Source organism: Talpa europaea (assembly GCF_964194135.1).
Source record: "Talpa europaea genome assembly, chromosome: 8".
Lineage (NCBI taxonomy): Eukaryota > Metazoa > Chordata > Mammalia > Eulipotyphla > Talpidae > Talpa > Talpa europaea.
Genome location: NC_140075.1, coordinates 119,477,099 through 119,485,455, shown reverse-complemented (window position 1 = coordinate 119,485,455; position 8,357 = coordinate 119,477,099).

The window sequence follows — 8,357 nt, the reverse complement described above, 5'->3', positions numbered from 1 at the left end:
ACATATATTGATTTGTCCTTATAATAGTTTTGAGAGTCATATGTTTCTGTATTTGTATTCTGGTTTTATGGTGTAAATATTCTTCACCTATTTCATTTCTTTTTTAGTCTTACCACTGCCATTGTCATTATGGACTTTGTCACCTGTATCATAACAGCTTTTTCATTTATCTGTCTGTGTCCCTATTCTAAATAAATTCACATTCATAGGTACTGAGGGTTAGGACTTGAACATCTCTTTCTGGGAGTCACAATTCAACTCACTACAAACTGTTATATTTTATTTTATAGTATCATTTCACTATTATGCCTGATTTTATCATTTGACATGTTAACCATTCCTCCATTAGTTTTTCATGAACTATCAAAATAATATGCATTTCTATGTGAAATACCCAAAATAAAAAAGTTGATAAAAAAGTACAAAAAACCCCATGACATGCTGTCAGATAGCTTGTTTCAAGTAATATTAGCGTTTTGATATAACAGTACATTTTTCCATAGCTTTATTTATTTATGCATACAAGAACTGGGATACAAGTCAGAGGTGTGGGGGGTGAGAGGATTCACCCGAGACAGAGTGGGGAACGGAACAGGCAGACTGACTGAAATACTCTGCTGAGGGAGCAGCAGCAGGCCAGACAGGAGAGGTCTGCTGTGCCATGCGGGTAGCTCCCTGGCAGGGGATCGAACTCATGCTGTAGTGGCTGCAGATAGCTTCATAGTGCTGAGACTTAACCCCTTGCACCCCCAGGGAGGCCCTGATAGTTTCATGAACTACGAGTCCATCCTGTTGTGGTACGGCCCAATCTGTATTTTATCAATTTACCCTTCACTTATTCCAGGATTATTTTTTGGGATTCTATAATGTGTCAGACTTTGCATTAAGCCCTAGAGGAGCTTGTTGCTGAGGACTCAAGGGTTTGTACTTTGCTGAGATGTATATATTCTACTTTCAGTATTTTTTGACATTCCATGTAGATTCCTAAAAAATAATAAATTGAAGTCAGCCTGTCATGACTTCTTCAGAGAGAGTCAATATGTACTCCTTGTGGTGTTACTGCTCTTTTATTAAATTGGAGGTTCAAAGAGAATTTTATAGACTCTCTCTCTTCCACTCAATATTATTCTTATTTTCTGGCAATTTTTTTTCATTCCTCCACTCCATGCTAATTTTTCCATCAAGTTGCAAAACTAATGCTATTTTCATGAGCATCTCATTAAATTTATAAAATAACTTACTTAGGAAGAGCTAACATCTTTAGGAGACTGAATCTTACTATTGAAGAATGTGGTATGTCTTGAATACGTCTTTTTGTACCTTTTCAGGCGTATTTTTGGACATTTTTGTTAAACTTATACTTACTATTTTCTCTTTTTTCTTCTATCATAATTGGAGTCTGTCTTCTTGAAGGCTATTGATTTTTGTATGCTAATTTTATAGTTTTACTTTATTAAATTATTTTCTTTTTGTAGTTGTTTTTCCATATATTACTTGGGGTTTTTTCAAGATCTATAATTATATAATCTACAAATAGAAAATAGTTTTATCCTTTCCTTTTGATCCAATTCTTGTATCTCTAATGCTTTCTCTTTCCTAATTGCATTGGTGAATATCTCCAGCACCAAGTTAAATATAGTATAGAGAGTGTGTATGCTTGTTTTGCTTGTAATTTCAGTAGGAAAGTCTCTCATTTATTAAGTAAGAATTCCTTTGGGCTGAGGTAATACACTAAGAAAATATTCATCAATTTTTATTTTATTGAGTTAAAAAAAATCTGAATGGCGTTGAATTTGTCATTCTTTTTTTCTATGAAGACTATATGATTTCTCTTTATTAATATTCTGGACTGGTTCATCATATTTTATTTACAAGTTTTTGCATTGCTATTCATAAAATAGATTGTTCTAACAATTTTTGGGGGGTGTGTGGGGGGAGTTAATCTAGTTAGGATCTGGAAACAATGTTTTACTTGCTACATGAAATAAAATTTCCTTTTTTTTCATGCTCTGGAATAATTAAAGTAACATTGAGGTTATCTTGTTTTTTCAAGTGTGTTAGTGTTCCCTTTGTGAAAGCATCTGGCCTGGTGCTTCTTTATAATGGAACTTTAACTTCTTTCTCCATTTTCCTTTATGACTCATGTCCTATTTAGATTTTCTGTTTCTACTGAGGTCAGTTTTGGTAAGTTTTATTTCTTTAAAAAATTACTCATTTACATCTAAGCCTTCAATTTTGTTTGCATAGAATTATGCAGGAGTCTCTTAGGCATAAAAAAATTTCCTTAATTTTGATGTTTATTTTCTCCTTGCCATTGTGATGCTGTGTTTTTAATATTGTGTATTTGTATTTTCTCCCCTCCCCCCCTTTCCTTCATTGAGTCAGTGGTTTGTGTATCTTGATTTCTTTGCTGAAGAACCAATTTTGGATTTATTCATTAGTTCTGTTGGTTTTGTTTTTAAATTAATTTCTACTTTTATTATTCATTTCCTCCTTTCCAGATTTCTTGGTTTACTTTGGTGTTCCTTTTATTGGCTTTTTGAGTTGAGTATTTACTTTACTATTCTTGATATAATCATCTCATACAATATATTTTTCCTTGACTTTTCCTTTAGCTCTAACTTATAATTCTGGTACTGTCAGCCTTTTATTCTTATTTTCAGGAAGTTTTTCAATTTAATTTTGTATTGTGTCTTGATCCAACCATGGTTTGAAAGTGTGGTTGTAAATGTCCATGTGGAAAGGCAATTTTTTTTTTGTTACTTATATCTAGTTTTATTGCATTATTGTGTGAGGATGATATTTGCATATTTCTATTCTTTGGACCTTATTGAAGTTTTCTCCGTGGCCTAAGATTTGGTCATTTTTTGTGACTGTTCCGTGTGTACTTGAAAGGAAGTTGTAAACTCTGTTGTTGGAGTTCAGAGTTTAATATAGATCTGTAAGATCTACCTTGTTTATGTTGTTTAGGTGTTCTATGCCTTTATTAAATTTTTGTCTGCTTGGTCTTGGATTGTGAGAGGTATGTTAAAGTCTCCTATTATTAGTGTGTTTCTATTTCTCTTTGTATATGTCTTGTACCTTTCTGCTTAATAAAAGTTATTGTTGTGTTATTGAGTACGTAGATATTAATAACTATTATCTTTATTGTGAATTGTAGCTTTAAGCATTATAAAGTGATTTTCTTTGTATATTTTAATGCTTTTTGTTTTCTTTTTAATACCTTGTTAGATATCAAGATTATGACCCTTGTTTTTGTTTTATTTGCGTTTACCTGATATATATTTTTCCATCCTTTTATTTTTTAACTCTTTTGAATCTCTTTGTTTTAGGTGTGTCTCTTGTATTCTGCATAGTGTTGGATTTTGCTTTATTAGCCAATCTGAAAATCCTTTTCTTTCAATAGGTGAGTTAAGCCCATTTACATCTATTGATATAATTAATATGTTTGGCATCAGTCCTATCATACTGCCTTTTTTTGTCTTTTGTATCTATGCTTTTTCATTATGCAGTGGGTATTATCTCCTGTTTGTTCTGTTGGTTAACTTTATACTAATACCTCTATGTATTGCCATTAGTCCATTTTTTTTTTTATTATTGTTTCCCTATGTTGAACAATATTGAAACTTAGGTTGTTACCTTCCCTTTTGTCTCACTCCCTCTTAGTATCTGATCTAGAGTAAATATATATTAGTTGGAAATAAACATCATTTGTTTCCAACTAATGTCTATTAGATGATCATAACCATATGCTCTCCTTATTCCTCCTACCTCCAATTTTGATAATTATGCTATATCTACTATATTCTCTCCTTTCTCACTGTGGTTTAGCTTTGTTCTCCAGGTTTATTTACATTTAGAGCTCATCAGTGATTCTTGTATTACTGTCTCTCAGTCTTTTTTGTTGTCTGAATGTACTTTTCTTTCTTTCTTTTTTTTTTTTTTTTAAAGATTTAGTTATTTATGCATACCAGAACTGGGGTATAAGCCAGAAGTGTGGGGGGTGAGAGGATTCTACAGAGACAGAGTGGGGAACAGAACAAGTAGATTGACTAAAATACACAGCTGAGGGGAGCAGCGGGGAGACAGGAGAGGTCTGCTGCGCCATGTGGGTAGCTAGCTCCCTGGCCGGGGATTGAACTCTTGCTGCAGTGGCTGCGGACAGCTTCATAGGTTGCGTCTTAACCCCTTGTACCACCAGGGAGGCCCTGAATGTACTTTTCTAATTGAATCTTTAGGAAGGGCTCACAGGTTCAATATTCCCTAGTCTTGGCAAGTTTATGATAGTTGGTTTGCAGCTTTGTACTTGATAGTCAGTTTGGGTAGATATTAAGTCCTTGGCTCATATTATCCGTCCTTGGGTATCTTAAATTTGTTACATTAAGAATTGAAAGTCTGATCAAAGTCTTATTCTCTTTCTGATATTAGTGACTTAGCATTTTCCCCTGGTTGCCCAAATTAATTTTTTATTTCCATTTAAAGCAGTTTTAATTATAATATGGTTTTGAATTTACTATGGCCTTGCTGACATGATTGTGATATAGTCTTTCAGTCTAATAAGAATTATTTAAAATTTTAAGAAAGTGTCCTGGAATTATAGTTTTAATGTTTATTTTGTTGTATTGCTAGGCATTGTTCTTCATGATCTCTGTCATATATATGTTGGATTTTTTTTTTGCTTTTCTTCTTGAAAATAGAATGTATCACTCTTATGGAATATTTTAATAGTCTGTATTTTCATTTCTTTTAAGTTTGGAGTCACCCTGCAATATACCTTTATTAACCTATATATTTTGTAGTGATTCCATATACATATAAGTGAATATATTTACTTAGTTCATAATATGAATGTCAAATATAAATAAAACATTGAAACTATTTAGTTGAGCATTATCTTATTTCTCATAAGACCAAACTTATTCATTCTACAAGTATGCAAATATCTGACTCTGTCATTATATATTCTATTGTAGATAAACCCAAGTGTGTATATATATATCATTCATTTTATATATTTATATAATCTCCCAATTTCAAAACATAGTTTAATTAATTTTGTTTTATACATATATATATATACATATACATATAAATACCCTAAAAAGATTCCTTGTGCTCCTTTGTTTGTGGTCCACTTTTTCGACCCTTAGCCCCAAGTAGACATTGATCGGCTTCCTGTCAATACAGTGTTAGTGTTGCCATTTCTAGAATTTTATATAAATTAAATAATTTAGTGCATATGTCTTTCTGTCAGACTTCTTTTATTTAGCATGCTTTTGAGAATCATTCATGTTGCTCTGTGTATTAATATTTTGTTCCTTTTTATTGACCTGTAGTATTCCATGGTATGTCTATATATTTTAGGTTGTTTCAGTTTTGAGTCATTATGAATAATGTTGCTACAAATATTTACATACATATCTCATGGAGACATAGGTTTTTATTTCTCTAAGGTCAATACCTAGGAATGGAAATGCTTGACAATACATAGTAAAATGAATATTTGATGTTATCGGGTATTGTTTAGCAAAGTGCCTGTAACGTTTTGCATTCCCACCAGCAATGCAGGAGAGAATTTTAGTTGCCCCACACTGTCAACAGCCTCACCAACGTTTGGTATTGACAATCTTTTTTGGTATTGACAATCTTTTGTCTTTTGGTATTGACAAACTTGAGTCACTCTAGTGACTACATAGTGGTATCTCATTGTGGTTTTAATTAGTATTTTTCCGAGGGCTAGAGATGTTGTTGAACATCTTTTCAAGTGCATATTTACCATTGGTATATCTTCTTTTGGGAAATGTCTTTTCCAATTTTTTTGTCCATTTGTTATTATTATTATTAATTTTTCTTTTTATTGAGTTGTAAGAGTTCTTTCTATATTCTGCAATAGATGCTCTTTGTTTAGAAAAGTTTTGCTTCCAGTCTGTGATGTACCTTTGTGTTTTCTTAAATACGACTTTTGAGAAGTGAAAAATTTAAATGATAAAATCCATTTGATCAGTTTTTTTTCTTTTATTACTTGTGCTTTTGGTATTTTGTTTAAGAAATTTTTGTCTAGCTTAATGGCTTAAAGATTTTCTCCTAGAAATTATAATATATTTTTCTTTAACATTTAAATCTATCAACATTTTTGAGTCAATTTTTATATATGGTAGAAGATAAGGTTTGAGGTTCATTATACCATTTGTAATATCCAGTTGCCCTAGCTCCATTTGTTGTAAAAAGTATCTTGTCTTCATTGAATTATCTTGGTGCCTTAATTGCAAGTGAATTGACCAAATGTTTGGGGTCTTTCTCTGGACTCTATTATGTTTATTCATTTATAGGTCTATCCTTATGCCACTGATATACTGTATTGCTATAAGTTTATAGTAAATGAGGAAATCAGGTAGTAAAATTCCTCCAGCCTTGTTATTTTTCAAAATTTAACTCCTCTAATTTTTATACTTTAAAAATCTACTTGTAATTTTTTCCAAAAAAAACAACTTGTTTGGATTTGGTCTGCAGATCAGTTTTGGGAGGATTACTGTGTTGACAACTTTGAATATTTCAATTCTTGAATCAAGAATTGAATATATATATATATATATATATATACTTATTTAGGTAAGTCTTGTTTATTTCTCCTTTGTAATGACTTGTAGTTGTCACATTATTAAATTTATTCTATGTATTTTTGTGAATGGAATTTTTTTTTTAATTTTCTAGTTATTTGTTGTTAGTGTAGAGAAATACAGTTGGGTTTTTTTTTTTTTTTTGTATGTTTGTCTCGTATCTTGCATCTGTGCAATGTTTATGTACTAGTCTAATAGCTGTTTGGGGGATTACTTACAGTTTTCAACACAAATCATCTTGTCACCTGTGAATAATGTAGTTTTACATCTATTTATTTTTTCCCCTTATTGCACTAGTTGGGCTCTCCAGAACAATTTAAATACAAGTGGTGCTAGAGGCACCCTTGCCTTCTTCTTGGTGTTAGGTAGAAAACTTTGAGCCTTTCACAGTATTAAACTAACCTTGCATTCCTGATACTGTGTTAAGAATTTTTGTACTTACATTCATGAGAGATATTTGACCGTAGTTTTCTTGTGATATATTTTTCTGGTTTTAGAATCAAAGTAAAATTGATTTTGTAAGATGGATTTGGAAATGTTCTCTCTAATTTCTGAAGGAATTTGTGTAGAATTATATTCATTTTTCCTTAAAATTTTAATAAAATTCATCATTGACGCCATTGGGGACTGAATATTTTTTGTTATTGCGGGATGGTTTTAAGTTTTAAATTCAATTTCTTTAATTGATACAGATTTGAGTTTATTGTTGTTGTTTTAATTTTTTCTTGGTCAGTTTTGTTTTTTGTGTCTTTCAAGGAATTTTTTCATCTTGTCCCTTTGACTAATTTATCCAGTTTTCCATTTGTTGATGTAAAGTTGTTTGTTAAAATCCCCTATCATCCCTTTTACAGCTGTAGATTATGCCCTTTTATTCCTAAATTGGCAGTTTATGTCTCACTCTCTCTCTCTCTCTCTCTCTCTCTCTCTCTGTCTCTGTCTCTGTCTCTCTCTCTCTCTTTCTCTGTCTGGTTAGAGGTTTATCAGTTTTATTGATATCTCAAAGAATGAGCATTTGGCTTTAACTGTTTTTATTTTTGTTTTTCTGTTTTCAATTTTTATTAGTTTCTGTACTTTATATTATTTTAAAATCTTCCCTTGGTTTACAGAGTTTTATTTGATCTTTTTTATTTTTTAGGATGAAAGTTTATATTCTTGATTTGAGAACATCTTTTCTAATGTAGGCATTTAAAACTATGATTTTCCTTGTAAACTTTATTTTAGCTGCCTTCTACAAATTTTGATAGGCTGTATTTCATTATGGTTCAATTCAAAATGTTCTCTAATTTATCTTGTAATTTATTCTTTGACTCAAATTTATTTTTGAGAAATGTAGTTCAAAAATGCTTAATTTTTGAACACTTGGAATGTCCCTGGTTATCTTAGTTATTGTCTTCAATTTCTAATTTAATTCCATTTTTGTCAGAGAACATGTTCTGTATGCTTTCAGTCCTTTCACATTGGGACTTTATTGTCCAAAGTATGATCTATACTGGTAAACATTCTGGCTGCACTTGAAAAGAATGTGTATTCTGCAATTGTTGGCTGAAGTGTTAAATCTTCTATATTTTTACTGATTTTTTTTGGTCTAATTTTTCTATCACTTGTGATAAAAGTATATTGCAATTTTTGATGATTATGGAATTGTCTATTTCTTGTTTAAATCTGTCAATATTTGCTGTGTTTTAAAGTTCTATTATTGGATTCATAATCATTTATGATTATTACGTTTTCCTTTTGAAT